Source organism: Salminus brasiliensis, chromosome 23 (genome assembly GCF_030463535.1).
Source record: "Salminus brasiliensis chromosome 23, fSalBra1.hap2, whole genome shotgun sequence".
Lineage (NCBI taxonomy): Eukaryota > Metazoa > Chordata > Actinopteri > Characiformes > Bryconidae > Salminus > Salminus brasiliensis.
The window spans coordinates 1,815,439-1,834,683 of NC_132900.1; the positions used below are offsets into that span (position 1 = coordinate 1,815,439).

General features: G+C 42.5%; 1 protein-coding gene across 1 annotated transcript in view; it reads left to right on the plus strand.

Moving 5' to 3' along the window:
• The first annotated feature begins 1,753 nt into the window (after positions 1-1,753).
• Positions 1,754-19,245, plus strand: part of ptprfb (protein tyrosine phosphatase receptor type Fb) — a 247,580-nt gene continuing 230,088 nt past the window's right edge. Inside the window, exon 1 of the mRNA XM_072669416.1 lies at positions 1,754-1,999. The gene's annotated coding sequence lies outside the window, so the exon portion shown is untranslated. The remainder of the gene's footprint in view (positions 2,000-19,245) is intronic.

The window sequence follows — 19,245 nt, forward strand, 5'->3', positions numbered from 1 at the left end:
AGCTCCGCCACATCTTTTTAAAACATGACTAGAGGAGAACGCTAACTGCTAATTCTGCCAAGTCAGCTTATACACGCCCGCACTGGCTGGCATCGCCCATACTGAGGGAGGGGGGAAGAGGGAGGGCCGTCCTACCCAACAAAAGAGAGGACAGTTATTCTATCTGCCACTCCCTTGTCAACAAATGCATGTGCACAGCTGTCCACAAGGTGGCGCTCAAAGCATGATTCATATTTACGATAAAAAAAGTGAATTACACTCCACAACTGTAGGGGGGGCCCAGGAGCAGAGACTATAATAATAAACTATATAGGGCACTTTTTATTATAGGGAACAGAATCCGACAAGGTAGTGAGCGACGTCAAATACGTCATTATGTATGTGAGCTCATTGCTGCGCGACAGCAGATGGTGTCGCGTAAACTATCACAGCGTTCATAGCCTAGGCCGCAGCTAAGATAGGGGCGGGTCCTCGGTAGGACTGTCCTATGAAAACTCCTTCTTAGAACGAGTCACAAACCGAACAGCCTAACGAGGCAGAGTGGTGAAGGCACCGCCTCTTTCAATTGATTAATTGACGGAAATTAATTATAGCTGCATTTCTCGCTAATCTGATCGTTGGTCTGCTTGCAAATCTTTAAACCAAACAATGCAATGGATTATGGGTGTTGTGTGTTCGTTTAGTATACGTGGTTAATATGGCACAACAGCTGACACCACTACCTGCCAATGAGCTACCGCACCATGTGGGAGACTGGGGTTCGATTCCCAGTCTGGGAATGACTATGCTGCGCTACACCAATAAGAGTCCTTGGGCCAGACTCCTAACACTACACCGGCCCACTACACCCTCTGTAATACGAGTAACCTTGTTAGTCACTCTGGATAAGGGTGTTAGCTCAATATCATAAATGTTTACATTGTTGTGCACTATAAATATATTTGTTTTGGTGCATTGTGGGATTATTACAGTGCACTGAAAATTTGGCACACATTTTTTGGACACCACTGTAAAGTAGTGCACTAGCTATGTAGTGAATAGAGTTTCAGACACAGAGTTATTTTATATTAATATTTTTTTTTTAATAAATTTTGTTTTAAAAAAATTGTGAGCTTCCAAAATATAGAAATAAATTAATATTTTCCTGAAAATATTAACTGATCGTTAAATTAAATTAATTTCAGTTTAATGCTATGGCTAACGCTACAGCTGCCCTGCTGTAGTTAGCCTATGCTAGATCCGAGACGATTATATATTAAATATCTTAAATATTATTATTTTTAATTAAACTATACAATTATAAAACAAAACAAACCAACATGAACTAGGAACAAACTTAACAAAACAAAATGTGCTTATTTTAGCGTTTCTGAGGCGTTTACACTTTCAGCTACTCGCCATTTAGCTACCGTCAAAACTGACGAATCGGTCCGAAGTCTCACGGAAATGACCGACTCTGACCGAAACGCCGACGAAACACCGACGAAACTGCGCGAAACTGAGCGAATCTCAGCGATACGCGCACGAACGCGTCCGAAAAGCTCCGGAAAACCCCGAACAGCTCCGAAGGTCCGTTCGAGCGAAGCCCGTTTGCACGACTGACGAGGCAGGAGGTGGGAGACTAGCAGCCACTCACAGAGCGGGAGAGGCGGGATATTGCGACACTATCGGCCAATCGTAGAGCTGGAGGGCGTGGCTAGGCGGAATACGGGTGGTGGAGGGGGGAAAGCCTGGAGTCTGACGAGAAGGAGCGAGAGAGGGAGAGCACGGAGAAAGTGTGGAGGAGCGCCGGTAACGGGATTTATACGGACGAGGTTTTACTGTGGGACCCGGAGAAAGACTACAACAGCAACAACAACAACAATAACAACAACAACAGCAACATCAAAGAGTGGATTTGTTTTTGTTTACTTGTTTGTTTTGTGGTTTGCTCGGTTTTAAACGTTGCAACTTGAACCGGGGAGAGAAATGCAAACGGGCACGGCGCGAGGGAGACACGGTGAGTTCAGAAATGCTGCGTTTTTAGATTAAATAATAAAGAAGATCTTGCTTTCTGCTGGTGATGAGCTTCAGCTGCCAGGACAGACCAGCGCGTGCCGCGTCCTTCAGCTGCTTGGGCAAACTTGTGAGCCGAGCTGTCTGCAGAAATCCCAAACCCCTTAGCTATCTATCTAGCCATCTCCAACCTCCAGCTCCGGCTCCTCAGCTGCATGCGTGCTGCAGGTCCCGAGACTGAATTCGCAGATGATTAATGAAGCATTGCTGCTGCTGCTGCTGGTGCTGGAGTGAAACTGAATACTACCGGTGGCAGCAGAGAGAGGCTGTGCATGCCTTAATTTGGGCTTTGGAGGCACTGCCGGAGCTGTGGACACGAATGCATGCAGAAGTTGAGCATTTCTGTAGCTCTGAAGTTGGAGGCTTATCGGAACTCTCAATTCCACCTTAAATACCGCTCCTACATACGGAGCGCCTTTGAGCTGCTGAGCGTGAACCGCTGCAGCATTTAAGGTGGAACGGGATCATTAGAGTGCGAAGTTCAACATGTCTTTTTTGTTGTTGTTGTTGTTGTTAATGCACTCTGCATATGGTGTCACCTGCCTTTTATATATGTGTATATATATATATGTGTGTGTGTGTGTGTGTGTGTGTGTGTGTGTGTGTGTATGTATGAATGTGCATGCGCGCGCGTGCCGTTTGGATGCACTGCTGCTGTGCACCCAATGCATTCAGCTTGAGCTTACCACTTAATGCAACAAAACAAAACAGAAACAAGTTAGACGTTATGTATTGGACTTAGCACACTGGGGATGGTCTCCAGCAGCATGCATGATGGTTGTCAGGCTCTTTACTTCGATGTGGGATGTGAGGGAAGGAGAAAAAGAGAGAGGATGGGCGAGAGAGCTGCTGTCAGGCAGAGGTGTGCAGCTGGTGATGCTGAGCAGCAAACGAGGTATCCTGCTTCATATATAGAAGGCTGGATCCATCACTCATGCATAATAAGGCTGCTGTGCTGCAAATGCATTGGTTTTATGCTGTCAGTCGTCTGCTTTTGCATTTTATTGAACATATGTTGTGTAAGAGCATAGGTGTATAAGAGGTGCTCGCCTATTTTTTGCAGTGAAAATGGTCAGATTTTAATATTTCCCAGAGCAGGTATGACTGCCGTGCTTTCATAGGCATGTGCTCTTGTAAAGGTGTGACTGATTGTAATGGGAATTTTAAAGGTGCACAGATAGGATCTCAAAAACGACACCACAGTCTGCCAGCGCTTCTGAAAAAAAAGCCCCTAGAGAAGAGCCCTTTGAGGGTCTACACAATGCCACTTTTGTCATGGTGCAGCATTGTATTATTCCTGGCTGTCGGGGTTGGTTTTTTTATTTTTTTGGTACCCCACCCCTCTGCCCCCTCGGCCTAAAGCGACCCCTTCAGTGTTATTTTAAGAAGAGAGGCAAGGAGAGGCTACTTTTGCACGGGCCTTCCCTCACCACAGTACCCCCTGCCTGCTTATAGATGAGGCACGATTTCCCTACATACCTTCAACACAGTCAACACAGCGGCAGTCAGCTGACCGGCTGGCTCTGTAAGGCGTCCAGACTTGAAATCAGACTAATCACAGTTAGTCATAATTAATCATAATTAGCTCACAGTTAAGCTGAAAGGTGTGATCAGACCCAGTCCTTTCATTCTGAGGCTGCAGCTGAAGGTGTTGAGGCTGACATAGGGTGACGGGGTGGTAAGCTTTGGGTGTTAACACACACAGATCAGTTATTCCAGTCCTGCTCGCTTACAGAAAGCACCTCTCCTTTCCAGTCGACTTGGTTGTGAATCCAATTATCTGAATCTGAAGTGCTGTAATTCTGCTGTTTGGGTCGAGAACCTGTCCTTGGTAAACCACCCCCCCCCCCATCACTGAGCATGACAAGTGGACTTTGAGTCCAGCATTATCATAAAAAACCAGTCAAGGTGAATGTGTGTCCTTATAGTCGACTATTATGATTTTAGAATATATATAGAGCACCCCTGTTAACATAACACTGTTTATTTGCACAATTTAACATATTGAAAAACTCATATGTGCAGTTAAAGAATAAACATAAACGGTGAAACAATAGTTTATATTTAAATTATTTTGTCATTTTGTATATTATTGTGTGTCATTTGTATGTTTAGGGAACACTTTATTATTAAAACACTTTATTATTATTGTTGTTATGGAACACACTATTACATATAAACACTTATGTCATGCAAATGGTTGGATGTATTTAATATGAGACTATCATTTCATAAAAACACTTGTATATAAGTATATTAATCCTCTACAGTAAACTTAAATATGGCATTTTAGTGCCTGAATTTAACATCAATTCAATCAATAAACATTAATTATGCTTTAAAATGTGCTTTAAAAGGTGTGGAAAAAATAATACACTATTATTACACATATACAATATATATTATTGTTACATAGGTACTTACATGTATATACTACATATGGAACACAGTATAATTACATATAGATACTTACTATAGATATTACCATACACACACACACACACACACACACACATATATATATACATATAGAGACATATCCCACATCCTGGAGCCCACATCCTGACAAGCTATAAAAACAAGTGTGTGTGTGTGTGTGTGTGTGTGTGTGTGTGTGTGTGTGTGGGTCCCAGCCACCCTCTTTTCTGCCTCTCTCTGGCAGTGAGAACTAATTGGCACTTTTGCATGGCCCTGGCTCTGTATTGCCACATGCTGAAAAGCCACTTGGTACAAACCTCCCCCTGCTGACGCGGTCTTATGTCCTCCATATGGGCTGAATTTGGGTAATTTTAGGGCCTCGGCTCTAATGAGAGATTTTACTTTTATAGCGCGCTGGTTGTGGGTTTGGATATCAATGTTTATAGGCCTTATCTGGGAGGTTGTGCGCTCTGAAACGCCTGGATGGCATGTTGGCTTCTGGCGGGGGAATACACAGCTTTTTATTTTTACAGTCGAGTGCAGTCGTGACTGCATTTTTAGGAGACTTTGTGGCACGGTGCGGTTTTTAGACCTGCCATGCAGACGCGGAGACGTTCAGAGCGCTCACTGCCAAGATTAAAACCCTGAGGTTTGGGAGGCCCAGTCTGAGAGCAGATCAGATCAGGGGTGGGCGATATGCTATATTTATCGGAGTGCTGATAATTCAGTGTCCTGATATCTCCCAGATATATCACAGTGTGGTGATATGATAATTAAAGTGCTGCTACTGTGTCTTCAAAAAGTCTCCTTCAAACTGGGCCTAGTTGGATTTGGATTGGAGGGGTGGAGCTGTTCTTTGGTAATAGAGGTTTATAATAACACTTGTTTACAGGGTTAAAACCCATAAAAAATCCATTAAATAAAAACAAACAAACACAAACACTATATATATATATATTTTATTTTATTTTATTTTTTTTTATTATTATTATTTTTTTCTTTATTATATATGTTTTTGTGAGCTGGTAACTTTCTGAGTGATTGCTGGTTTGGTCCCCGGTGATGTGTGATGCCATCTGTGGCATGGAGTCCAAATTTGCTCTCCTAGCTACAGGGTGGGGATTGGAAATGACTAAAATTAAGAAAAATATAAATATATATTTTATTATTTTATACAAAATTGTATTTGCTTAAATTGTTAATTTATATTGCTAAAATGTATTAATTAATAATTAATTTTGGCAACAAAAAATATACAAATGACCTGTGTTCTGACTGGCTGACCTACATTATGCCTCATAATTTGATTATAACCATGTAAATGGGCGGGGCTAAACTGCCGTTGGCTGAATAGGTGGATATATGTAAACATTGTTTTTTACGATTTTATTGCTAAAATGAATTATTTCATTATTATCAATGTATTTTACAATTTTACAATTCAAGCAAATTTACATAATTAACTTTTTAAAATAGAATTTTTACTCAATTCCCACCCTGTATCTAGGAGAGCCAACTGGGACTCTTGGCCATGGATGGCATCACACATCACCGGGGACCAAACCAGAGATGGAACCAACACTTAGACGACTGCTCCACTCAGGACCCCGACAGAAACTCACTGTTACTTTTAACGAACCGCTAAATTTAACCAACCTCTAGTGTAAAGCCTTACCAGAAGAGTAGAGGGGGGCAAAGTCCCTCTTAATGCCCTTTCATTTCAGAAGACCATTTCCAACATGATTCTAATAAAGTATAAGGACAAAAGTATTGGGACACCTGCTTTTTTATTACTTCTTCTGAAATCAAGGCTATTAAAAACAGCTGATCCTGCTTTTGTTGGATTAACTGTCTCTACTGTCCAGAGAAGAAGGTTGTCTGCTAGATTTTCAAGGAACATTGCTGTGAGGATTTGATTGCATTCGGCGATAAGGGCAACACGTTTGGCTTAAGGTTATATGGGTTAAACTAGGGGTGGGCAGTATGACGATATTTAATTAAAATTATGATAATCAGAAATAGAATCAGAATCAAAAATACTTTATTGATCTTAGGAGGGAAATTGCAGTTAGTACAGTTGCAACCGTTCGTTTAAGAATAATCACTCTATAAAATAACATAAATTCTATATTATAATTCTCATTATAAAATAGACACTCTATAAAATAAACACTCTATAAAATAAATGTTATTATAATTCTCACTATAAAATAAACACTATAAAATAAAATAAATTCTATATTATAATTCTCACTCTATAAAATAAACACTCTATAAAATAAAATAGAATTCTATATTAGAATTCTTGCTCTATAAAATAATCACTATAAAATAAAATACATTTTATATTAGAATTCTCACTATAAAATAATCACTATAAAATAAAATAACATTTTATATTAGAATTCTCGCTATAAAATAATCACTCTATAAAATAAAATAGAATTCTATATTAGAATTCTCACTCTATAAAATAAAAAGCTGAAAATGTACATATATATAAATAATATAAATGTAGTAAAGTGACATATTGGTAATAACTGTGCTAATAAATATGGAAAATGATTGCACCCGAGTTATTGCACACATTAAATAAATAATAAATAAATACACAGATCAATTCTGTGTATCGTGGCCATCGTCACAGCTTACAGACCCCTGAGCAGCTGCACATTTCATTGCAGAGAGTGTAATTAGTGCTGTTTAGCTGGATGAACTGCAGCAGATTGTGAGCATTAATCACTGTTCTCAGTACGGGAGAGAGTTTAGGTAGTAGTAGTCAATGACTTTAAACATTGTGATGTAGTATTTTTACCGTATCGGCCGCCCCCAGGTCAAACTACGACTACACTAGTGAGGGAATCGCACATGCAGTTGTCTGACGGGTGTGCTGGCTGCTGGCTGCTGGCTCTGACGGTTGGGCGGCTGTAGCGGAGTTAAGTGTGCGGTAGCTAATGCAGTTGTAATTTGACTGCTGATTGAAAACAGGTTTCCCTATTAGCAGCCCAACGGTGGCATCATAAACCATTTACGCCCCAGCTTTCCTTTACAGGGCGTCGTCTTTTAACGGAAAGTGGAAACAGACGTCGGCCCGAGGAATGGCACGGCACGGACCACTCAGCTGCGGTTAGGGCTGGTTTGAAGCCTCTCTGTGTTTTAAGCTATTCTTGCGTACGTAATGGCCCTGATGGGCCGCAGTGAGGGGGGTAATTGGAAAAGCCTGCTCGCCGTGTGTTTCGGTGCAGACGCAGGGGGGACGTGATGGGAATCGAGCGATAGGAACGGTCCAGATTTACTTGGAGCAGAATATTAACAGATGCCAAAAAGAAATTTCTGCATAATTTAGTGTTTGAGATGAACATCCAAACCCACCAGTGAAGCTACAACACCAGTCTTCTGAGTTTTATATGGAATGATGATGAAGATAATGATGATGATGAGGGTAAAACAGTGAATAGAGAATCTCAACTAATCCAGTTTACTTTAGGGACTACTTTCTGTAGCCGCACTACACCCTGCAGCATGTATCCCTCCACCATTTTAATGATCTGATTTTAAAAGCAGGTTCTAGAGCCGAACTCTCGAATGCAATCAAATGCTCCTCACAGCAGTGTTCCAACATCTAGCGTAAAGCCTTCCCAGAAGACTAAAGGGGGGCAAACTCCCTCTTAATACCTGTTTGGCCCCTTAAGGCCCTTTTGAGAGGAAGGGTTAGTGTAGTGGTTCTAAAAAGTATAGAAGACAGGGACTTTACTACACTGTATTGACAAAAGTATTGGGACACCTGCTCTGAAATCAAGGGGATTACCAGAGCTTCTGTTCTGCTGAGTACTGTTCAGAGAAGAAGAACGAGGTCAGGATGTTGGATGATGATGATCACCACCCCGCCTCATCATCCCCACCTCATCCCCACCCAAAAGTACTGGATGGAGCTCCACCACCATTCATCATTCCAGAGAACACAGCTCTTCTTCCACTGCTCCACAGCTCAATGCAGCTGGGGGGCTTTATACCCCTCTATAGCCCAGGCCTGGCATTAGGTATGGTTAAGGCTTGGGTGACCTGTCGGCATTATTGACGACATTGATTGGCCTCATTTTGCATTGTGTTCGCTGACACGTCGCAACGATACTCACACCCACAAAAAAAATAAAAATAATGGGCTGTGTCCCAAACCGCACACTACCGCACTAAATAGTGTGTTGAAATTAGTGTTAATGTAGTAAGCACAGTGTAGAAGTGTGTGGTCTGGGATGCTGGCCTGAATTTCTAAAAAAACTCATCCACGGGCATCTGTAGTGCGGAGTATTTCGGACAGAGACCCAAGAGCGTGGTACTTATGATGGCTTATCTCTGCCACTTGTGGTCTTCAGACGGCAGCTGTGTCTTCTTCATCAGCTCTTTAAAAAATACTGCAAGTCAGGCAGTAGGTTGCTGTGCTGCAGAATAATGCCCAGAAGTGCATATTATTAAAGTAAATATTGAAATATTAATAGTCTATTAATAGAAATATCATGGTTTTATTATTATAAGCTAATTCGTTAAGTAATATTATTCAGATAATTTATCATTTATTGTTAGTCATGATGTTGATCTGCTCCAGGGAGTCCTATTGTATTGGCAGTACTACAAGCTGTATGTGTTTGAGTGCATATGCACATCTCAGTCAGCAATGAGTGCAGCTTAAAGGAGCTCCATGCATTCATTAGAAGGGGTGTCCACAAACTTTAGGACATATAGTGTATGTTGGAGACCTGAAGGAAGCGGGCGAGCCGGGTCATAATATCTGCTCTTCTCAGCGCAGATTGGTTGTGGCGAGGAGTGTGAGGTTGAGCTGAAGCAGCTGTAACAGGCTTTTCTGTCTCGTTAATGCATGTTTTTATTGGATGAAAGCTCACGGCTCGAGTTTTCCATCAAGAGAGGGAAAACCACTGGCAAAAAAGAGGCAGCTCTACAATGTAGGCCAGACCGCGGTCCGCACGGCCTTTGAACACCGTATGCATGGTCAAATCACGGCCAACAAAGGACACAATTCAGCTGTTTAAAGCACTCAGGAACCGTGGCATGGGAAGGGTCACGTGGGAACGGCCCCTACTGGCTCTCAGACTGGAACACAAAGGTGTGTGTGTCTGTGTGTCTGTGTGTGTGTAATGTGAGAATACACTGCTTTCAAGTTCTGTTGAATTGTTGAAAATACAGGAAAATAATTAGGAAAACGTGTCCAAATGTTTGTGGACACATAGGTATGGATATGGATAGAGACAGCTATTGGTGGGTATTGATATTGATGGGTATGGATAGGTACCTACCTTTCTAAAGACAAGGGGACAGATGTGCAAATTCACACCCTTGTAGAGAAGTATTGCCAATAGATTAGGACTCTCTGGAGCAGAACAACAACATGAACGTATTGGAACCTATGGGCTAAAGGTGTGGGCTAGAGGAGGGGTATAAAGCCCCCCAGCATTGAGGAGCCGTGGAGCAGTGGAAGAGCTGTGTTCTCTGGAATGATGATGGTGGAGCTCCATCCAGTACTTTTGGGGTGAGGTGGAGTGGTGATCATCCATCCAACATCCTGACTGCTGAATTCAATCAAATCCTCACAGCAGTTTTCCTCTCAATTATAGTAGAAAGCCTTCTTCTTCTCTGGACTGTAGAGACAGGTACTCCAACAAAAGCAGGAGAAACTGTTTTTAATAGCTTTGACTTCAGAAGAAACAGTGAATGAGCAGGCGTCCCAATACTTTTGTCAATATAGTGTATAACTGTAATGAGAGTATTTTGTCCATATTGCGCAGGTCTAGTGCCAATGGCTTGTGTGAAGGTGACATCTTACACACACACACTCACACACACACACACACACACACACACGCACACACACACACACACACACAAACAGAGCCCACAGCCTGTATTGATGCTGTGGTTGTTACTCCTCTCTCAGTCATTATCCTCAATAATCCAATAAAATCAAGCAGCCTCGTGTCGTATTAACATGCACGCAGGCTTGTGAGCTGTCACTCAGGAAGATGAATGGAGAGCGCAGCGAAAGTCTCATCACACACACACACACACACACACACTTCTGTGTTGTTCTTTTACTGCATCAAGGACCAAATATTTAACAGCTAACAATCAGCTATGAGCTTCAGTACAGCTGTGTGTGTTAGAGAGCAGCCAGCAGAGCGATGGACAGCACCCAGGGCCAGATAAGATAATACCCAGCAATTAACCAAGACTAGCATACAGCAGACCTCTGTGCTCAGACAGAACAGCGACTGGGGGTTGGAGAGAACAGAGATGGCTTATGGATGAGGATAGGCATGGGTATGGATATGGATAGATATACATATGGGCATGGAATGGTATGGATAGGTATAGTAATGGATATGGGTAGATATGGATATGGACCTATTGGTGGGTATTGATATTGATGGGTATTGATAGGTATGGGTAAGGAAACAGATGGTATGGGTGGATATGGAAATAGAGGATATGGAAAGGTGTGGATAGGTATGGATGGGTATGAATATAGATGGATATGGATAGGTATGGATATGGATAGGTATGAATATGGATATAGATGGGTATGAAAATGTATGGATATGGATATAGATAGGTATGGAAATGTATGGATATGGGTAGATATGGATATGGACCTATTGGTGGGTATTGATATTGATGGGTATTGATAGGTATGGGTAAGGAAACAGATGGTATGGGTGGATATGGAAATAGAGGGTATGGACAGGTGTGGATAGGTATATGTATGGACATGGATAGATATGGGTGGACATGGATAGGTATGGGTGGATATGGCTAGGTATGGGTGGGTATGAATATAGATGGATATGGATAGGTATGGGTGGGTATGATTATAGATGGATGGTATGATTATTGATGGGTATGGGTATGGATAGGTATGGGTGGATATGGATAGGTATGGGTGGGTATGAATATAGATGGATATGGATAGGTATGGGTGGGTATGAATATAGATGGACATGGATAGGTATGGGTGGGTATGAATATAGATGGATGGTATGATTATAGATGGGTATGGGTATGGATAGGTATGGGTGGATATGGATAGGTATGGGTGGGTATGAATATAGATGGATATGGATAGGTATGGGTGGGTATTAATATAGATGGGTATGGATAGGTATGGGTGGGTATGGATAGGTATGGGTGGGTATGAATATAGATGGATATGGATAGGTATGGGTGGGTATTAATATAGATGGGTATGGATAGGTATGGGTGGATATGGATAGGTATGGGTGGGTATTAATATAGATGGGTATGGATAGGTATGGATGGATATGGATAGGTATGGGTGGGTATTAATATAGATGGGTATGGATAGGTATGGGTGGATATGGATAGGTATGGGTGGGTGGGTGTGGCTATAAATAGGTATGAATGGGTATGTGTATGTGTATAGATATGGATAGTCAGTCAGCGTATGAAAGGGTATGTATGGGGATGGGTGGGTATATATGGGTATTGTGTGGACGGGGATGGGTATGAATTGGTGTGGGTAGAAGAGGTTTAGGAGAGGTTCTCCATTGCCCTGTCTTAAGGTTCTGACCCAGAGCCCAGAGAGTGTGAAACGTCAGTGAGCCCAGAGGGTTTAGATACATCAAACCTTAGATACATCAAATGACAGAACCTTTGTAGGTTCTATCATTTGAAACTGTGGAGGTTCCTTGAAGGTTCCTCAAAGCACCATAAGAGGTTCCTCCACAGAATCTCATTTTATTGTGTAATAATGCAAAGAATTGATTCTGTACCAAATTCTACATTGACATTTTGGATATTATCGGCATCTGCTGATATCTGAGCTTCCCTATTAAAAAATGTCGCCCAGCATTCACAGTTATGTTTTCACAATTCATGACTCATACCTTGTTATAATTCAGGTTTTAGGCCTTTCCAGCTGATCCAGCAAGTCCTAAAAGTCCTGGAGCTTGTAAAATTTTACTGAAGGTCATGTTTGGAGGTTTAGTCACTTGGCTTGTCTGAGCACGAGCGTAAATTTTATCCCACCAGTTTTTTTTTTGTATGTGTAATGGTCCTTCGCGCAGGAGATGATCACTCATTGCTGTTCTCGGGTCCTTCATCTATAACTACTCAGCTGTGGAGCCTGTCCTTGCTTTTATGCACTTTTGTCTGTTTGCCAAATGAAATATAAAGCTTACTCAGCTTATCGCTCAGCGCTCAGCTTCTTAGGATGTACAGTAGTTGAAGTATTGCGTCTCACCCAGTGGGCTGAGTGCTCTTAAAAAACCCTACAGGAAGTGCTCTCAAAGCCAACGCTAGACGTCTGCCCTTCATGTCTCCAGTTGTTACGCTTTGAACTCCTCCGTTTGCTCATTTTTAGGCTTTAATGCAAATTTTTAATTTCAAAATCAAAATTTGAGCCGATGTTTGAAATATTATCACTCAAAAAACGTCTCTAGATATTTACCATTATGAGCTACAGATTGGCTGGTTAATGTTATTTTGGTTAATGCCCCGCCCACTGGTGCATGGTGATGTCATCAACCATTAGACGACGTTTGGGCACATTTACATGGAAGATTAATATCCGAATTGATCAATCTTTGAAATGATGGGTCCATCGCCGCTCAGATATGCATGTGATTGTGCCTCAGTTCCTACACCATGTAGCTCCCCTTAAGGGTGGCTATTCTGCCTCTAATCAATGCTATCTGTCGTGCTATCACACTCTTATATAACAGTTAATCACTGGAATCTGCGATTTTCTGTTAACAGAGCATTTAGAGGTCACTCTGAGCGTGAATACATGCTGGATCTTGACATATATTAGGTTAAAAGGCCTCATTAGCAGCACCAGCTATGTTTACAGTACACATATACCGCTCAGCCCTGTAATATTTACTGTACACCTACAAATGCAGCCTGGTTTGATTGCTTTGAACACATCATCTCCATAAAGAGCTCATATCATAGAAAACGGGCTAGTAAACATTGTTAATCACACAGCTATATATGGGTAAACCTTTACTTTTCACGACTTCACTTATCAATAAATGGACAAAAGTATTGGGACACCTACTTATTTATTGTTTCTTTTTCCCCGAAATCAAGGATATTAAGAAAAAAGAGTAGCTGGAGTTTCTACTGTCCAGGGAAGAAGGCTTTCTACTAGAATTTGGAGGATGGAGCATTAGGTCATGAGGTCAGGATGTTGGATGATGATTACCACCACCCCACCTCATCATCATCCCCAACTCATCCCAAAAGTACTGGATGGAGCTCCACCACCACCATCATTCCAGAGAACACAGTCCTTCCACTGCAAGATATGAGCCATTTAAAGCTGTTACCATCGAGCCAGTGCACTATAGACTGCAGAAACTGTGTGTGTGTGTGTGTGTGTGTGCTGTGTATATATATGCGAGCCCTTTGAAATTGGTGGTACGTTGGAGGCAATGAAAAGCAAAGAGTCCAGTTTAGAACCCAAAGGTCACCAGTGGTCACATGCACCTAGACTTATAATTGATGCGCCGCTGCATGAGCTCGCTCGGAAATGCCCCGGTCTGCACTTTTCCACACGGTAGAGAATCAGCGCTCTGCATGGTGGAATATTCCGCATTCATTCGGCCCGAACAGAGAAAGAGAGACGTTCTGCTCTTTATCCGAGAGCCGGTACAGAAAATAAAGCGCTTAACAGCGGCTGAACTCTGACAGCGCTCTCACACAGGCAGCTTTCTTCCACTTGAGCCGCTGCCGACGGCTCCCAGCTCGAGCGCAGTCTTGTTGTGGGAGGGTTTTGGGCCTGCTGTTATTGCTGGCAGTGAGCGGGAGAGCGTCCGGGCTGGTGCCGGTGCCGTGAGATTTGGAGGGAGCGGCGGGCGCTGGCGCTCGGCCGGCCCGCTGCCGTGTCGCAGTGAGAAAACTGGCACGGGCCTGAGCGTACAGGAGAGTTCCTGACCAGCCAACCGGCCAACAGAGAGGCTTTATTAGGCAGGACCAATCAGTAAGACTCGACATTTTCACCATACAGCCATAACATTAAAACCACTGACATCTAGAGGCTGGTCTGCAGTGGTATGCAGTGGTCGGTCAGTACCTCCAAGGAAGGGCAGCCTTGGGTCATGGGCTCTCAAGGCTCATTGATGCTCATGGAGGCCCCACCTCACAACTTACCGGCCTTTAAAGGGGCAGTTGCTAACGTCGCAGTCCGTGCCTCGAGGGGGTCTACACTATATTGGGCAGGTGGTTTTAATGTTATGGCTCAGATTGACTTAGATTGCTCTTTTTACTGATGCATCACTGTAAGGGTCACTGTCTGGTCAGAGGGGTGCTATTAGCTGAGTCGGTGTTATGCTAATGCAGTGAAGCTCACAGGCTGTTTTTGTTACTGTGCCTTTAAGAATGATTTATGTAAATGAGCTCTGCTCTGATTTGGCGATTTGCTTTATGTTTCATTCGCAAAGCAGCCCAGGCGTGAGTGGGCGTGGCTCAACCGCAGCAGGCTGAATCGTCAGATAGATACACTATATGGACAAAAGTATTGGGACACCTCTCTTAATCACTGAATTCAGGTGTCTTATTCAGCCACATGTGTATTAAATCAAGCCCCTAGCCCTGCAGTGAAAGAACGGGAGGTTCTGAAGAGCTCACTGAACTCCAGCGTGGTTCTGTATGTAATAGGAGACACCGCTGCACCAACAACAACAAGTCAGCTGGTGAAATCTCCTCCCTCCTAGATCTTCCTCCATCAGCTGTGAGTGGTGTTATTATTGAACAGTGGAAGAGTTTAGGAGGAACAGCTCACAGAGAGCAGCTCAGCCACAGAGTGTCTGTCAGACCACGTAAAGTTACAGAGCGGGGTCAGGGCCGAGTGCTGAGCTCAGAGCAGAGTGCAGAAAAGCCTCCAACTGACTCAGTAACTGCAGCAGAGCTCCAGACCTGCTGCTGCTGGTAGAGCTTAGAGTAAAGGGGGACCAGCTCCAGAGTAATTCTAGGTGTAATGTGTAGGTGTCCTCATACTTTTGTCCATATGGTGTATATGTAAATTTAGTATATGAATGAGAAAATGCATTATTTAACTTATATAGAATTATATTATATTATGTATGTGTGTGTGTGTGTATATATATATATATATATATGAAATTTGGTTTCTTTTGGTAGATTGTAAAGTACGTCAGCATCGTATTAGAAAAAGCTTTGGCAAACATCCAGAAAGCCCCGATTTTAAGCCAAGAGGACTTCATATCTCATGGGTTTGTTGAAATATAGAAAAGGAAAGTTGAGCGCGGAGGCCGTGTGGGAAAATCCTCCGAGTGTGTTTTGCAGGGTTCTCAGCGGTGCATTCAGAGAAATACGGCACTCTCCTGCCTCTCATTTGGCTAAAACGCAATTATCTACCGTTCCCACAAGATTACTCTTTCCAGCTCTTTTCATGAGTTCTTTCTGGAGTCAGTAAAACGAGCCCGGGGCCAAATCCGGCGTGTGTGATACGTCTCTCCTGCTCGCCTTTTGTTTCTCATTTTCTTAGTAATTAATTACAGTTAAAATTAAAGTTCTCCCGTTGGGGCGATAATGGCTCCTCCGCGAGGTTCAGCTCGCAAGTCAGATTCTCCCCAAGCTGATTCCCTGCGAAGCAGTAACTGTAAACAGCAGTGAGTCTCCGTAAACTGCCATACAGTCCCGTCTGAGCACCCGGGTTAAATGAGGGGGAGGACGAGGTTAAGTGTAAATCACACATAAGGTTTTACCGCGACGCCATTCTGCTCATTTTAATAAACAATAAGGCTTATGAAATTATTACACAGCTGTTCACAGTTCACCCAACGCAAACTTCCTAGTTTAGTCAGATATTCTCTCCAACCAAATCAAATAAAAAAAAACAACTTTTTTTTTTGCATGAAATCACCTTATGACATAAAATCTGGCAGTTATTAATAAAACAAACATTAAAATAATTGATTATTGTTGTTTGTTGTAAATAAGTGAACAGATCCTTTTGAACAGGTAAATATGGCATTTTCCTGCACATTTAAGAGACTCTGGGCCCTATTTTAGCGATCTTTTGGCAAACCGCCAACCGCAAAGCTTAATTTAGGGGGTGTGTCTTTGCTATGGTAACGACGGGAAAAGTTCGCCTTGCTCTGCTCGAAACGCTCAAAAATCATATACTGTAATGTCTCGTAATTAATCATGGGGGTGTTTGTTTTGGGCGTAATGTGCAGTAATAAACCAATCAGTGTGTCGCTCGCCATCCCTTTAAGAGCCAGGTGCGGTCAGACTGACCTTGGCGGGTTGCTGTTTCAGTGGTGTAAAGCGTGGGGGGGGTGTACGAGCGTCGGGCTGCTGCACGCGCCTGTGTTGACAATTCACTGCCAAGATAGCAACGAACGTCTGACTGTTGACGAATGCGTGTTTTCTGTTGCCAAGATATGCAGCAATACTCCAGAAACTGACCTGAACACCCCTTATTTCGAGACCACCACGCCCATCAGCGTAGAGATATCCACAAACAACGTGGAAATAGACTGTTGGCTCGGTGGAAGATAGGACCCTATTTATTTTTGTGGGTCAAATATTTAAGACTTTTCTTGGGTTCCAAACTTACAAAAAGAAAGAAAGAGGGGGAAACAAATTAAATACAATATAATTAAATATAAATTTACAAATATTATTGTTTTTTGTCAGTGTAAATTTTAAGTCACGTGATCTACAGGGGCTATCCGTGGTCTACATGTGGCTTTAATTTTATTTAGTATTGTACAAATGCTGTGAGACTTTTGTCTCTGTAGACTTGTTCTTTCTACTGTATCAGAATTTCACAATGAATGGACCAATATTAATGCTCCAAAATAGCCTGGAATAAAATATTTTTTGACTTCCATTGAAAGTTAAGAAGATTTTTCTTTCTCATATAAAGTTTTCGAGAGACGAGATTACACGAGATATATATATTTTTTACGGTATAAACATTTATTCCCACCAGCTAGGACTCTTCATAAATAATGAAACCAGTAATAAATATGTAAACAAATCATATAAACATTTAATAAATGAATAGATTTAGAAATTGAGTCCAAAATGTTCAGAAAAATATGATATTTAAGTTATTTCCTGTAGAGAATTTGTTTATTTACACTTACAACATCAACAAGGGTGCCCAAACTTTTGCACTTGAGCAGAAAGTGACCATCCCAGTCCTCACAGCTGACTTCACCTGAAACCCTAACAGATTTATTAGCCTGTTATTAATCATAATGCAGAAACTGCGCTCAATCATTTGGTTAGAGTTAAGCGTTTTCTGGTGGAGTCCCACAGGGTTCTATTATGGGGTCCCTGAACGTTAATCCGGATAGACCTGCAGTTATGAGGGTGAAGAACTGAAGTGTGGGTAAATGTACAGGGTTTAAGGAGTTAATAAAAATGAAGTGAATCGTGATTGACAGGCTGATAATTTAGCAATCATGGCTTGACAATGTGTTGATTGATGTGTGGAAGGAGAGTTGATACAGTGCATTAAATTAGACAGATGAACTGTCAGCTCTCACATCCAGCCCTAAAGCGCTGTGCTGAGACCTGATCTGCGTCCTCGTGTCTATCCGCCTCATTTGTGTCGTGTGGTTGATCGCCCGCAGTGTGTGTCACGGGTCTGAGAGGACCTGCTGACTCGAACCCTGCTTATAATGGAGGCCAGTGGGCGGTTCCTTCAGCATCTCTCCCATGTAAAGGTGCAGGTATCTGTCACTGTGCAGGGAAATGTGTCCTCTGACCCATTTGTGGTAACACACACATACACACACACACACACACACACACACATACACACAGTGGTGGGCAGCCAACTCCATCGCCCGGGGAGCAGAGAGGGTGAAGGGTCTTGCTCAAGGGCCCAACAGTGGCAGCTTGCTGAGCCTGGGTATCGAACCCACAACCCTATGATCAACAGCCCCTTCGAATTTTTATAATCTTTGATTATATAAGATTATATAAGTCACTCATTTACTTTACATTAATGACGGGATATTGGTCAGAGGGCACTTTCGCTCCTGTCTCGGTCGATCGAACTGGTGCTTCAACAGATGATTAACAGGCTCTAACTGAAGGGGAGGGGTTTCTGATAAAGTGGACACTAAGTGTACACAACGTGCAGGAACACTCACGGGCTAGTGTCCCGGGCAATACAGGGGCATGTTGTCGCTGCTGTGTTGCTGCTGAGACCCAAACAATATCTGGGCAGTGGTGGTCCTGTGCTGGTCCCATTTCAGTGATGAATGGGGTAGAGGGGTGGGGGTGGGGGTGGGCTGGTGGGCTCTGCATGAAGAGATGCTATAATAACTGTGCTGTATATAGTGCAGCTTCTGTGGTACGGTGGGTGTTTCTGATAAAATGGCCTTACTTTTTATACCCCTGTATGTTGTTTTAAAATGCAAAAACATTCAGATTATTGATTAATCTTATTAATTTGTTCATTATAATTAAGGTATTGATTTGTAGATTTGTAGATAATTCTAAAAAAACAAACCACAATATATAAAAGTATATAAAAGTCTCAGAACCTTCAATTTAGTAAAGAAACAGTTACAGTAGCTAAGCTGCCAATAGAATAGGACTCTCTGGAGCAGATCAACATGATGCCAGGCGTGGGCTAGAGGGGTATAAAGCCCCCCAGCATTGAGGAGCTGTGGAGCAGTGGAAGAACTGTGTTCTCTGGAATGATGGTGGTGGAGCTCCATCCAGTACTTTTTATGGGGTGAGTTGAGGGCA